General features: G+C 40.4%; 1 protein-coding gene across 5 annotated transcripts in view; it reads left to right on the forward strand.

The window, feature by feature from the left end:
• Positions 1–16,112, forward strand: part of casz1 (castor zinc finger 1) — a 601,697-nt gene that overhangs the window by 186,205 nt on the left and 399,380 nt on the right. For all 5 annotated transcript variants that reach the window (XM_051931297.1, XM_051931302.1, XM_051931301.1 and 2 more), the window contains exon 3: positions 858–970. The gene's annotated coding sequence lies outside the window, so the exon portion shown is untranslated. The remainder of the gene's footprint in view (positions 1–857; positions 971–16,112) is intronic.

A 16,112-nucleotide genomic window follows, 5' to 3' on the forward strand; every position in this document is an offset into this window, starting at 1 on the left:
TAACCTCTGTTGCCTGCTCTTAGCTGACAGGAGTGCACCCGGTGGGGTCTCCTGCTGCTGTAGACCATTTGCTTCAAGGTTTGACGTGTTGTGCGTTCATAGATGCTCTTCTGCATACCTTGGTTTTAACGAGTGGTTATTTGAGTTACTGTTGCGTTTCTATCAGCTCAGACCTGTCTGGCCATTCTCCTCTGACCGCTCACTGGATATTTTCCCTTTTTTGGACCATTCTCTGTAAACCCTAGAGATGGTTATGTGTGAAAATCCCAGTAGATCAGCAGTTTGTGGAATACTCAGTCCAGCCCTTCTTGCACCAACAACCATGCCATGTTCAAAGTCCCTTAAATCACCTTTCTTCCCCATTCTGATGTTAGGTTTGAACTTCATCAGGTCATCTTGACAATGTCTACAGGCCTGAATGCATTGAGTTGCTGCCATGTGATTGGCTTTTTAGATGTTAGCATTAACACGCAGATGAACAGGTGTACCTAATAAAGTGGCCAGTGAGTGTAAGTATTTACAGTATTTATATTTATTTGCTGTTCAGTGCAGTTCCTTTTGTGAAGAACTGGGGCAGAGGCCAGGAAAAGCCAGTGGCTACAGCATCTTTTCGAATTGCATCACTCTGTCTCTTTCCCTTTTCTATTTTAAGCTGCTTTTTTTAATCTGGTTGACCCAAGAAAATAAATAATGATGACCAGAAAAAGAGTGTGTAATTCCCCCCCCCCCCAACTCACTGAGAGTCTAATGTCAAGTCAATCCGGACGTCCGGAAATCTCCATTATGTTTAATGTGCTTTTAATAGATATCCGTCAGCGTGTCTCACCCACTCTCTCTCTCTCTCTGTCTCTTTTTAGGTCTCATCACTCCACCCAGTACTCCCAGTGTTGGCTGGGTTGAGTAATCTGGGGGAGGGGGGGTTCGTCTAGAATGATTAACTACAGTGAAGCTGGAACTTGCCATCTACCAGGTACCTTTTCCACATTTTTTACAGTGTAGGTGATCCACTAGGGTCTGAAATAAACTGGTTTATGGTGGGGGGGGGGGGGGGGGTAATGTTAAAAATCCAAAGTGAGAACCAAATACAGGTTTTCATGTTATTTAAAGTATTGATTTTACTTCAGCACTGGGCGCGGGTCATTTCACACAAAAAATGAGTGCCGTTAAATTCCTGCTGACACAAGAGAAAGCAGACCCTAATAAAATGCACTGGGGTGTGATCCACTATGGAGACGGTGAGAGAAAGGACGGTGGTGTCCATGGCTATTTCGCTTTACTCCTTGTGGAGGTCAGAGGATGGCTTGCTACAGGAAAGATGCGCTATAACATGGGACCTCTTTTAGCTTGATAGTTTATGAATGGTGGGTCCAATGATGATAATGATCAAATGAGGCAAAGTGTTGGCTCTGATTTGACTCACTTGTTAAAGCTTTCAGAGCTGAAGCCATGGCCAGAATCTTGAGCACTTTCTTCAGCCAATCCATAGATGCTGTGTTGAGCTCCATGTTTGAGGATGCACTGACAAGTTTGGGCTCACGGGGTTATGTCTGAATCTATTTGAGCTCTTACTGACTTCATTTAGATACTCGGAGCCAGTCAGCATCAGCAGTTTAAAGAAACTTTCTTGAGAATCATATTCTGTTGTGTATATATAGTAAAGGTAGGTGTGTATATATAAATATATATATATATAAAATATATACATATATATATATATATTGTGATAAGGACGCTGTATAGCGCCCGACCCAGCTCAGACTCACACAGAAGCATGTGTAAAATCCAACAAGACTTTGATTTTTCTTAACCTGTGGGGCACGTCTTCCCCATGAACCCCACAGGCAATACACAGTCCCAAAAGCACTTAACTCAAATTATCACAACACTCCCATTTGGCACCACCACTCCTCCTTGGCAACCTCGTCCTCTTCCTCCCAATTCTGGCCCTGAGTGGTGGTTGCTGGCCCTTTTTATAGCCCACCCGGAAGTGCTCCAGGTGCTTGATCACCTGCTTCTGATTGCACTTCCGGGCAGGGCTGTAGAGTTGTCCAGGCCGGCTCAGGGACCCATGAAGCACCCCCTGGAAGCCACCCCAGATCCCAACAGGGCTGTGGAGAACTCCATCTCCCATGGATCCCTGCGGGAAACTGAGGCACCATCCTCAGCCAGGGAGGCTGCCACCAAGCATCCTGGGGGATATACTGAGGAGCCTATGATTGCTCCCCCGGAAGATATGTAGAAGGGGCATCCCGGCCAGGCATGGGACACGGCCACCCACCACAATATATATACATATACTGTAGCAGTTAAGGCTTTTGTCCACCTCTTGAACCCTCAGGTACCACTCCAAACGCCAGGTGAAAGTACAAGACTTCTTTATTTTCTTATAAAACAGTGCACCAAGCACCCTCCACTCCACACTACTCATATAAATCAACTCTCTCACAATAATACTCTTTCCTCCTCGCCCAGACACTTAGCCACCCTACCTCCCAGCTCAGCTCATTGTACTGGGCTTTCCCAGAGTCCTTTATACACCCTGACCCGGAGGTGTTCCTGCCCAACAGTCCACAGTTCCTTATTCCTTCCGGGTCAGGGTAAATAGTCCTTATCTTCAACCTGGAAGCACGTCATCTCTCCTGCTCACGTGACCAGGACGTACTTCCAGGTTATAGGGCACACATAAGTCCACGGGCTTCCCAACAGCGACTCCCAGTAGTCCCCAAGGTATCCAGCAGGGCTGTGTATACAAACTACATAGTACATGAGGCCCTGCTGGAACTCGGGGCACATCCATGCTGTTGGAAGAGCTCCTCCTGGCGGCCTGGGGTTGAGGGCCGGAATAGGAATCCGGCAATCCACCACAATACATATATACTGTATATATATATTAGTTGTGTAAGCCTGTGCTGTAAAAAGCCCAGGCTCCTAGAAACCATGGATTCTGGCACTTCAATCATTCAATCGCATTGGTTGTGCATTAGCAGCTAAGCGAGTTTCTCTTTCCTCGGAGGTTTTGTTTTGCCGATGTGCTCGCCTCGCTTGTGTATTAGTGGCTAAGCGAGTTTCTCTTTTCTCAGTAGTTTCACCTTTGCGACAGAGTCGCATTTATTGAGCTTCATACTGTAGCTTCGCACTTCCGGGCCGGACAAACAGACACACACACTTCCAAACGTAGACGTTTATATATAAGATTGTTACATATAGTATACTGTACTTAAAAGCAGACACAACAAAGTGAAAATGTTAGGGTACCGCTCTCCGTGTGATTTGAAACAATGCACAATAATGAAGCACACAATAATTTGTAGAGACATTTTCCAGACGTCAGTTCAGAACAGAAATGAGAACAAGATGGCTGATTCCTTGTTATTATATAGTCACTTGGCATGAAAGGGAGGACATAAGAGTGCCAATAATGGAAGTGACATCAGTAGTGGAGTGGCTGTCAGTCTTCTGTTCTGTAGAGGGAGGAACAGAGAAGACATTAGACAATAGTGCTAACCCCTGGTTCGACAGGTAATTACCATCACCAGAGCCTTTAAGCTTTCTTTGATGTGCATGTGAATGACAACATCCATCCATCCATCCATTTTCCAACCCGCTAAATCCAAACACAGGGTCACGAGGGTCTGCTGGTGTCAATCCCAGCCAACACAGGGCACAAGGCAGGAACCAATCCCGGGCAGGGTGCCAACCCACCGGAGGAATGACAACATACAGTATATCTATATATATGCACTATACACTGTATATATACACTATATATATATATTTACATACAGACAGAATATATATAACACACGCACATATACTGTATATTTGTGTATATATGAATATGTATGTAAATACATATGTATGTTCCTGCCTCTGCACATATAATGCTTATGTAGCACATGAAACTGTGTGTGGTTATGAGTGTGAGTATAAGGATGGCATGTGAGGGCCCATTAATTTAATTAAATAGGCTCATGGGCGGTATTGGTAGTGCTGCACCATGATGGGAACTGAACAATAAAGTCAATTTTTCAGCCTGTCTGCTTTTATCATGAAAGCTTTATAAAAATATCAGCCATCTGATGTATGGAAGCCCAGGCTTGCCAATTTTGCATTTCTCTAAAAACTTAAGGACCCATATATCTGTCATTCAGTTTAAGGTTTCTGGATTTATATTACAAACAGTTGTCAGAACTGGCAAAAATAACTCAACAAATGAGGATGAAAGCTGAAGTCTCCTAACCAAATTAAATGCAAAAGTGACATCTAGAAAAAGTATGTGTGCCGCAATGGCCTACATTTCCAACAACTTGGTTTTTTGTTTGAAATTTCAAGTAAATACAACACGTGTGTTGGAGAGACATCTTGCCAGCTGATGACGTACCTGCCCAATGCCATCACGATCCTCTGTGTGTCATGATCAGCATGTGCCTTTATCCCTTATGTGGTTTAACAGCTAGCTGGTGAAAAGGTCTCAATATTTCAGTCCAATGGTGCCTCATCTTGGCTTAATGGTTTAACCAAGGAGTGGCATCAAGATCTGCATTGACCTGTGTCTCACATTTTGCCCTTATGAACGTCGTTCTGTGTGTGAGTTGGCCCAGTGACAGACTGCTGCCCCATCCAAGCCTGGTTCCTACGTTGCACACAATGCTGACTTAAATTAAGCAGGTTTGAGAAGATTGTTATTTTATTTCGTCCATCTCAGAGATAATTTTTGCCAATGATAATTTTAAACTGGTTTATTGCCACGTTCATTACAGGCATATGTGCATATGTGTGTGTCTGTGTTGTGTTCATTTCTTCCCATTTTCGAACCAAGTATTACTGTTGCTCACAGAGCTAGCGCCCATTCCTTCTGTCAGGCTCCTTTCATCTGGGTGTTGTTCTTATTAATACTAAGCTAGAAACTATATTTAGTGTTAATGGAGCAAAACAATACTGTCAGAATTAAAATAAAATTGAATAATAAAGAAATCAATATGAAAAGTCAAGCCAAGGTGCCTCCATATTGATTACATTAACGTTTTCCTTGTACTTTGCTTTCACAGGGCTGTGAGAATCAGGCATTGAAAGGGTTTAAAAGCAGGGAAGGAGGTCATTTTTAAATCTAGTCATGCTCAATAATAACCTGTGAGTCTCTTGTGCCCTGTTTCTAAACTTTTTACACTCGGGTGATTATGTGGCCCAGCAAGGGTGTCCTTTATTGGTAATCTGTAAGGCTGCCTACATGGGGGTTTCATGCCAGGGGTTTCCGTCACTGTGCAGCCCCTGCTTGTTATAGTAAACTTCAAAAGGCCTTGTCACCCCCATGATGTTTTGCAAGGGTAACCATATGACCCAGTGAGTAAAACATTTCATGTCGGAAAGCTTACAGTTTAAGTTCCAGTGAAGCCGCTTTCTCCATTTTGTCTCATAGCCTAATTTCTTCAGATACTTGTGACTTGCAGCGGTGCACATACAACATAATGGCAAAAGATATAATGCCAGAATTTTAGATCCCAGCACAGGCTCTGTCACCCATTATGTCTCTTGGCCAATTTCTCCTTACCTCATTCTGCTTATATATATAAGTGTCAATGAGTAAAGGCCTCAATTGGCAAATCCACATGACTTAATCACGTTTCTTTAATGACTTGTGTCCAGTGATGTCATGTAGCCCAGTAGGTAAGGTGATTCATATCAGAAATTTAAATCCCAGCACAATATCTGCCTGCACTGATGATTCTAGTGTGTGTTTGCTGTGTGTGTGTGTGTGCGTGTGTCCTGCGGTGGGCTGCTCCCTGCCTGGGATTTGTTCCTGCCTTGCGCCTTGTGGTGGCTAGGATTAGCTCCAGCAGACCCCCATGACCCTGTAGTTAGGATATAGCGGGTTGAATAATGGATGGATGGATATCTACCTCTGAGACAAATATTTCCATCTTTTATATCTTACAAGACTTTATAGTAGTGTGTTAAATTATGAAGGATGTTAGTAGGATAAATGAAAGCTGATATTTTAAATTTGTCCTTGTACATGTGTCAAAGGTAAGGTGATTCTGATTAAATTTTGCAAATATTTTAGAAAGTGTTAGAACCATAGATAATGTTGAAGAAATAGGCTGAAGAGCGTATTAGACAACAGTACTTTGGAGATCGCAGCAATATTCTGGAAGTATGAGGTGAATATGGATTACCAAGATGTTGTGGGCTGAATGGATTGTTCTTATCATAGTCTATCTTTTGTTATCATATACAATGTCTCAAGGTTTAGAACAAGGACATGTACAGTCCCAAACATTTCCTGAACCCCACTGGCATCTTCCATCAAGTCTCCATCCCCCTCTGATGTTCCATATCTTCCATCTTTTCTGTCCTGCATGGTGGAATGGGTGGAGAAGAGTGTCAGGAGTGATTTGTGACAGGCGGGTATCAGCAAGAGTGAAAGGGAAGGTTTACAGGATGGTAGTGAGACCAGCTATGTTATATGGGTTGGAGACGGTGGCACTGTCCAGAAAGCAGGAGACAAAGCTGAAGGTGGCAGAGTTAAAGATGCTAAGATTTGCATTGGGTGTGACGAGGATGGACAGGATTAGAAATTAGGACATTAGAGGGTCAGCTCAAGTTGGACGGTTGGGAGACAAAGTCAGAGAGGCGAGATTGCGTTGGTTTGGACATGTGCAGAGGAGAGATGATGGGTATATTGGGAGAAGGATGCTAAGGATAGAGCTGCAAGGCAAGAGGAAAAGAGGAAGGCCTTATCCATCCATCCATCCATTATCCAACCTGCTATATCCTAACTACAGGGTCATGGGGGTCTGCTGGAGCCAATCCCAGCCAACACAGGGCTCAAGGCAGGAAATAAACGACGGGCATAAACCTAAGAGAAGGTTTATGGATGTGATGAGAGAAGACATGCAGGTGATGGGTGTAACAGATCAAGATGCAGAGGACAGGAAGATATGGAAAAAGATGATCCACTTTGGTGACCCCAAATGGGAGAAGCTGAAAGAAGAACTATATGGAAACAGTTTGAGGTATGGTGGCATCTCTAAGTGTGAACAGGCCCTGCAGACAACTTTTTCACATTTGGGATGCCTTCTGTACTGCCCTTGCCAGGCACATCATTCTGATTGCCCATTCTTTACTTTGATATCCATAAGGGTGGGTAGAAAATGGTCTTATTTTTTTTTAAGAGTTGTGAGTGTTTCTAGACTCCCCTTTAAAGATACTCAGCTTTAGCCTTTCAGAAACTCTTCTGCCACAGTTCAGTCACTTATACTTTGTGCAGTTCATTTGCTGGTTCTCCACCCTGACCGAGTGATCGTTTTTGTTTCACATCATTAGCTCCATCTGTTGCTGGAGTATAGGAAGCCTGTTTTTAAAGTGAAGGCTCTGCGCAGCTTTGGGGGGGCAGCGGAAGGGGGAGTGTGGTGAATTGGTCCACTACAGTCCGCACCCTCAGGGTTTGCTCCTTGACCTGAACAGCTGCTCTCACTTTTAAACCACATCACACAGTTCCCGATCAATACCATCCATTTATTATTCAGAAGGACTTGGTATTGAAGTTGCTTTTTTTCTATTTTCATAATTATTATTTAAAAACTGAAAAAAAAAAAAAAACAGAGAAGTAGTGTTGCACCCATCTGAGGACATTGCTGTCAGAGCCAGAGACAAAGTATGAATGTGGATCGAAGATCGCAGAGGCGACCTGAGGTCACTGTCTGAATGACTAGGGAATTAGTGTGGCGCTTAATATTGAACCTGACGCGTCCGCAGCTGTGTCGATATTCAGACAGATAGGAAGGGGAGAAGAATGGTCGAAAGTAATAGACAGATTTTAAACTGTGCTTAATATTCTGCAGATCGTCCCCGGCGCAGTAATTGAGGGGCCACACCACAAGGCCCAAGAGCCCCAAATATTAGGGCCTCTCCATTCTGCATACCACCTCGCATATCAGACTTTTGAGGGCATGTCTTCTGTTGATAAAGGTGGGTTAGACTAACATGCCTAAAAGTCTGAGGGGAAAACATGAGGTCAGAAAATTGTGACTGTTTTGATTTGGTTTACTCTGTACTAACTCGAGTGTTGGCTTCTTTATTCGCCTCCATTGAAACAGTGTTTGCGGTAGCTATAATTTTCTGTCTCAGGCATTAATTAGTGAGCACAAAAGTTGCTTGGGAAAGATGAAGCGAGGTGTGGCGGAGTATGTGTTAGTTGTTATAAGGGGTACCCCGGTAGTGGAGTGTGGAAAACAAGACTTTCATAGGAGATCTGAACCAGAGAACAATCAACTGCATATACTGTATTATTGATACATTTTGCTTAAGCATTTATGATGCTACTGGAAAAATAAACTTTTTTCTACATGGCATCTTTCCATTGTGAGCAAGGTCTAACAGCACTTAACATTTCATGCTGCTATTTTCAGGTTTTCACATTTGGAGCATTGCTGGATTAAATAACTGTTGCGTAGTGAGTTTGCAGTTAAAAGCTGAACCAGCTGCCAGTAGCTTTCAGTGTAATGCTTTCAACCTAAGACGAAAGTAAAGGAAAGTAAAACCATATTTCCCATTGCTTGTATTTATCCCTCTAACCATCAGTACTTCCTACTCCGTGTCCAAGGTCATGATGGGGTGAAGCCGATTCTAGCAACAGGGGGCTAATTCCTGAAGAGGATACTAGTCCATCACAGAGCACACACTCACTCTCACTCACATATACTCACAGCAAAGCAATTTAGAGCATCGAGCTGATTGTTATCTTGACTGTATGATGTTGGGTTATGGAAAGAAACGACGGTCTGCTGAGAAACCTCACAAGAGCACAGGAAGAACACACAGAAAAATCTTCCCAGGAGGGTCTAAGTGCTATGTTGCTTGCCATGTCATGCACTGCACCTTCCAAAACCCACATTGTGTGGATAATCCTTTCTTGGTGTAATAAATTATTTGTACATCTACATGCAGCAAAATATTTAGACACTTATTTCAATCAATCTTGAATAAATTCTGAATAATAATGTATTTTTGGAAATATCATTGAACCAGTGGAATAAAAACACATGCAGCCCTGCTCTACACACTCTACAGAGCAACATTAGATCTTATACTCTTTGGTGAAGATTGGTTACCAGGGACATAACTCAGATATATAAAGATATCAAAATACATTTTTCTCATAGTTAAAGAATAAAAGTAACAGACACCACTAGGAAAAGGAGTTGCGTAAAGGAGAAAAACTGGAAGGTAATCTTTACAGAGAGTGATTGTGGTCAGTCTACACCTGGTCACCCTTTAAGAGGTAACTAGAGGAGAAACTGACACAGATTAGTGACTCGTCTGCTAGAATAAATGGCCTAATTTCCTTTTTGTTTATGGGCAGAGATCGCAGATAAAAAACAAAATGTGGAGTCTAACCTAATGCATTGCTACTGTGTTTTTAGGTGTGTTCATATTTATTTGCATTTGTGGGATTTTCTGTCTGTTCATTGTTTGCATGTCAGGGTGGGTTATGATTTTAATACTCTGACTCATTTTAAAGAAATGTAATATAATACTCCTGCAAAAAATTGTGAAGTCGGCATAAAGGTACATATTTTTGAATTCACATCTACTTTTTGAAATTCACTATGTGTGGCAAAGCCTTTTATTATTAATCAATATTCATCTGTTCTACAGTTTTGTTTTGGCTGAAAAGGGTACTTAGAAAATTAAAATGATGAGTAAATGGTGAGTAGTTTGGCAATTGAAATGTCTTTGCATGGCAGCATGTGTGTCAGTATTGGTGTAAATCATCTGTTCAGTTCTACATTGGGTTATAAAGCCTTTTAGAGATGCATATTAAAGTTAGGCTGACGTGTTAAGTTGTTCTCCTCTTGTGTCAGTATAATATGGTTATGTGCCGATTTTTCAACCAATTGAAAGGTCAATACAGATTTAAATATCTTTGATTCCACATTACTGTGCGTTAGTCAAGGTTATTGAAAATCCACAATATGTCTGTCATGAACCACAACTACCAGATTTGCGTGCTTATCTAAATTATGATTGGTTGAAATGATTCTAGAGTAACCATAGTAACTTAAAAGTAATATTATAAAACATATGGCTAATTTTAATATGTACATCCTGAGACATTTATGACCCAGATCGCATTTCACCTGTTTATTCTCGTCTGCAGGTGTGTTTGTGAAGCAATGTATAACCATCAATAATAGGTGAATGTACAAAAAAAAATCTGACTTAAGAGTCAGTAGCTCATGCAAAATTGACGGTGTGAGGACGCCTCCGCATTGTGAAGAAGTAACAAGACAATGATCTTTTTTTTTTCTCTCAGGTAACAAAATATTTTGCTTGTTGTGGATTTCACCTTTGGTGAAGATCTTGAACATAATTATGTGATGATGAGCACCCACTGTGTTTGATAGAAGGTACTCAAAATATGTTTGGGGCTTGTCTTACTAAGGATTGAGGCTTTTGGAGTAGCAAATCTAAAAGAAGGGATCTCCATTTCAGCCCTTAAGATGAATTGCAATGAAAGATCTTCTTCTTTAAATCCCATCCCCTTCTCTCGATAGATACATTTGGGTTAACTCGGTTACAGTTGGGGAGTCATTAGACTCTTAGGTGAGTTTACAAAAACTATAAATATTTGAAAATACTAGGGGGCTCTGCCCTCTGCTCGATTTGCTCGCCAACCCCCAGACGGGCACTACGCGCTAGCCACTTCACGGCTCTGTCGCTTGTGTATGGGGAAGCGGAAGTACAATTTAAACAGATTGTTATTTTCATGGAAATTGTTACATATGCATAATAGACCTAACTAATTTACTTTACAGCCAGTAATTAACCATAGTAAAAAATAGTAAAATGTAATAAATTGAAAGAAAATTATGTTTCATGTTGCGTTAGAGGTATTTGTTGCGTTATACGTTTTTGTTCTGTTTGTCTTTGAAATTAACACACAAATACTTTTTAAACTTACACTTTTACTGTAAAACTTCAGTAAAAACAATATTTGGAATTAACTTTTCGTCAATATCGGCTGAATTTTGATTCCATGTTTGGAGTTACATCGTGACAATGCAACATATAACTGCCCGTGAGTGAAATCGTTTCTTTCTCTCTAATAAATAAAGCGACTTTTTCAAATGTTTGTCCCTGTGATTTGTTAATTGTCAAAGCAAAAGCTGTTCTAACGGGAAGCTGTAAACATTTAATATGAATGGCATATCAAGATCTCCATAGGTGTCTAATGTTATCCAGGGAAGATGTACTAAATTACATTTCTTGTCACCTGTTAAAATTTTGCATGTCAGAATTGTTTGACCAATTTTGAATACAACTAATCTTGTCCAATTGCATAGCACATCACTCAGGCATAAATTACACAGTAACATTACGATACATCCTTCTTTCAACAGTAATTCGGCTGGTGGAAGATAGGACAGTGTTAACGGTTGTAGATATTCTACGGGATATTGTAAGTTGATGTTCTCATCTTCCGCACCATCACCACCAACTGTTTCAGCAGAGTCTATCGACATTTAACCAATTTGCCATGTAACCAATCGACAATTTTCGTGTTAATTTGTTTGACTTCATCATTTTTCGGTGCTAAGGTTGCCTGTGTACTGATTTCTTCTGGATTAAATTCTTCAATAAGATTTGGACATAATAAGTCTTCTTCTTTTATTGAGAACTTAAAGTGAGGAAAACATAAAAATTTATAAGAGCTGAGAGCACAGGAACTGTGTCTGACAAAAGCATTGAATGAGAGGTGAGAGGACCATGGGTGTGGGCCGTTAACCTGAAATGGTTGAGAGGAGGGCGGGACTTGAAAAAACCTCTTGGCAATAGTCTTCTCTCAAGATTTTCTTTTATAATAGAGAGATATTTTGAAAATGACTAAGAGTAACTAGAGTAGATTATGTTATGTCTTTGTTTATCTATTGGATCTCTGTAACAATGTCTTGTTTTTTATACTTTACTGCTGCAAACAAATTTCCCTCTTGGATAATAAAGTTTACCTAACCTAACCTAACCTAGAGTATGACATCATAACAAGGGAAACACACAGGATATTCATGGATATTTGTGAGTCTTCACATTGGCACAGTCTTCACTGAAAATGTCCCAGTGCACACTGATTTTGTAAAAGTAAAAAAAAAAACTTTTAGAATGCCAGCTGGGAGAAATGAAGGCAGAGGTTATTAGAAGAACCCGGAGAACCCACTCAGCTGGCTTCTGCCTTGTGCAGGGTCCTATCTAGTGTGCAATTAACTGAATAGAAATGCAGTCACAGATTAGAATACACAGCTTTACTGCTTGAGAAAATGTTTCCAATAAAAAAACAAATCAGTAACCATGCAATGAACACTTCCTCAAGAGAGTTGTTGCTGGGGAGAGTTAGTCATCATGAATGTGCTTGGGCTATTTATTGGACAGCTCTATTATCCTGGGTGCAGCTCCACCTTCTACCTATTATTTGCCTAACCTGCAGGGAAGAAGAGGATAATTGAAAGGAAGGATGAACTGAAAACCTGAAGGATAGAGGGAATGTGAGCATGAATGGAAACATTGCTTAAGGGATGGGGGCACGGACAGCAAGATCGAAGACTGAAGGGATGGCTGAACTATAGGAAGATGTTACGGGGTAATGAATGAAAGAAGGCATAAATTAAATCTGAATTGTCCTCAGAGTGTTCCATGCTCAACACATTCCATGTTATATGTGTTTTTCCATTTATTTCCTAGTGGGTGACACTGCTGTTTCTCAGCTCTAAGAGGTTGGGTTCAAATTGTTGTCTCTGTGGAGTTTGCACTTTATCTATTTACATTAAGTTCATTTGTTGTCCAGGTATTCTCCCTTTCCTTGCACATACCAAAGAGGTGTGCGTTATGTTCATTAGTGACTTTAAATTGGCATTCCATTTGAAGCCACGATACTGTAATTCCCATCCTGCCCCTCATTCTGTTGCTTTAGGTACATGAGGCTTTGAATTGGACAAACAGGGTGAAAAATGAATGGCTACCTTTTCATCATAAAGGTTTAGGGATTGTGGTACTACAGTTGTAAAATAGAGTTGGGTTTTTGTAGGCAAAAGATTTGGAGTTCATTTACTTCCTGTTAACCTTCATGTTAGAAATGTAAAAAAAAAAAAATTTGGACATTTGCGTCAGTCGGCGTTGCATCATAGGAAGCAAGTTACCCGAACTATTTTATAACATTTCAGTAATTATTTTCCACTCTGATGCTGATCTTTCTGATCATAAAATAGGTCGTTACGATAGCAATTGATGAGAAGAATTCATCATTAATTGCAAAATTACGGTATTTGAGGGTTCCTCTCGAGTGCATCTTTCTGTTGCACGATTTGGCTCAAAAATTAATCAACACATTGTCATCTCGTAGTTTCGAGTTTGGTGTTTTTCCTTCAAGCCATTTTAGCTCTAGACCATCCTTGAGAACCTGTGACACACACACACACACACACACACGCACAGAGAAACACACACTCATCATTGAGATATCAATGTTTTTTAGTATCAGGGGACCCTAAAATGTTGTGATCCGTCGGAAACCGGAAATCGCAATTTTTGATGGATCTAAAGCTTTTGCTTCTCCCCAAAGGCGATAGATTATGGTGGGGAGGGCAGAAAACAATAAATAAATGATAAAGATTTGGTAAATTCTAAAAAGTGTTTGTCACTTTGTTGAAAAGATGACGTTTCTGCCTTGAATCTTATTCCAATGTTCATACAATACAATACAATGCAATTTATTTTTTTATATCCCAAAATCACACAAGAAGTGCCTCAATGGGCTTTAACAGGCCCTGCCTCTTGACAGCCCCCCAGCCTTGACTCTCTAAGAAGACAAGGAAAAACTCCCAAAAAAACCTAGTAGGGAAATATGGAAGAAACCTTGGTAAAGGCAGTTCAAAGAGAGACCCCTTTCCAGGCAGGTTGGGCGTGCAGTGGGTGTCAAAAGAAGGGGGTCAATGCAATACAATACAATACACAGAACAGAACAAATCCTCAATACAGTATAAAAATAAAAATTTTAGAAGTACGGAACAGAATATAACAGTAGGATGATATCACATAAGAAGATTTGGATATATTTAGAGTCCTTGAGACCTCATCCATCAAGCTGCCTCCCCCATTTGGCCATTCCATGGCTGAAACAGCTCTGGGCCAGCCAATCCGATGAAATTACCCCTCCTTCCCATGAATCCTGTGATCCTAAATCAGGGATGACTTTACCTTAGGCAGGCAAAACAACTTGGCAGGTGGGCACATTTGAGTACCGAGAATAGAAACAGAATAGGTGAGGGTTAGTATCCAATTATAACTATCATGTTACTTATGTTTTAGTGCTAATGACTAACAACAGAGGTGCAGTCTGTACCGTTAATCAGCAGCTCTAGTCAGGGTAACTAAACTGAAGTAGTGAGTCTTCAGCTGGGGTTTAAAAGCTGAGACCATCTCTGCACATTTTCCAAACACAAGTTAATGAGGTTTCATAGAAGCTTTGACCAACATGTTCAAAAATGATTCATTTCTCTTCATGGTACAAGTCATAACAACTAGTTACAACAGTGTAACTAAAGTATGCTGATTATTCAACTGTTATTCTTTAACACCCACATTCAAAAACTTCAAAAAGTTTCCACATTTTTTTTTTACTTTATTTATTAAGATTTACAAAATCAAATTAAATCACTTTTCTACATAGTCACCTTCTTTTGCGCTGCAATTTTCCCAGTGTCGTACCAACTTTTTAATGCCATCAGCAAAAAATGTTTTTGGTTGAGCACGTAGCCACTGATGCACTGCTGCTTTCACATCATCATCATATACAGCGGGACGTCAGGAGTGCTCTACATCCGTCACACTAGTGCGGCCATTTTTTAACATTTCAATCGCACTCACAGACGACTTTATGAGAGAGAACTTTATCCCCATACTGATCACACATGCAGAGATGAATTTGTGCTCCCGGCACACCTTCTGCCCACAAAAAGCGTATGACAGAACGCTATTCCTCTTTGGTACAATTTATAAGTTTCACAGCCATTGTCACCACAGGGTGACAGCTCTTATACTAAACTGCAAGGGCTTGGCAGACAGAACTAGTCACATGACACTCTCAGACACGACCAATTACTACTCCTCCCGCCTTCACCATTTCCCTCGAAAATATAAAAGTGCGGAAACTTTTTGAACGTCCCCCATATTAAACATCACACTATACTAGTACTACATTCCAAATATCAAAGAACATGTTTTATATTGTATCTTATTATTTCTCAGCACCCTGTAATGGTTTAACATGCTCTATAATGTGTAATCAGTATTTCTCTTTTTTATTATTTTAACAGAGAATAAGCAGAAATCAGAATTTTCACACACTCTTTGTAATTTGAGTAAAATGGTGTTACTGCATGGCTTTCTCAAAGCACAGGGAACTTGAGGTCAGTCTGCGCACTTGACATATTCTCCACCTGAGTGCACGGATTTTCTCGATTTAGTCAATTTTAGTGTTAAGGATATTCTTATTATGTTCAATTATACCCTCTAGTTGGTTTCCCTTGAGTGTGAGTGTACCCTTTAATGGAAAAAGTGGGCTCAGAAAAATGAAAGGGTGGGCTGTTATTGAGCGTATGTAGGCCAGAAATGGGATAACAGAGATGACAGCATAAGTGGTGGTAGTACTGTATAAAAGAGACCAGTAATTGTAGCAACAGCAGTACAGCTTCTTGAAAGTTAAAAAAAATTCAAATTGAAAAAAAAAATTTTCCTGTTTAATTTAATAGTCATAAACCAATGAATTCCATTAATAGATAAATGGATAAGTGAGACAAACGATGAAAGAGAATGCTAACTGGTGGCTACTCATCCATTAACACTATGTGTGCTGTTTAATTATTTATTGTGTGTCTTACAGTATATTTACATGCAGCATTAACATCTTTTTATTTTCTGGCATTGGACAAAGTTAAATATTTCAATATTGAAATATTTCAGTATTTCTTCAATGCATTTACTGTACATTTTTTGTGTACGTTTGTCCTTGTGTGCGTATGAGGTTACATCTAATATTACAATCCTGAAACATTAGAACTCTA

The sequence above is a fragment of the Erpetoichthys calabaricus genome, chromosome 8, assembly GCF_900747795.2.
Source record: "Erpetoichthys calabaricus chromosome 8, fErpCal1.3, whole genome shotgun sequence".
NCBI lineage: Eukaryota > Metazoa > Chordata > Cladistia > Polypteriformes > Polypteridae > Erpetoichthys > Erpetoichthys calabaricus.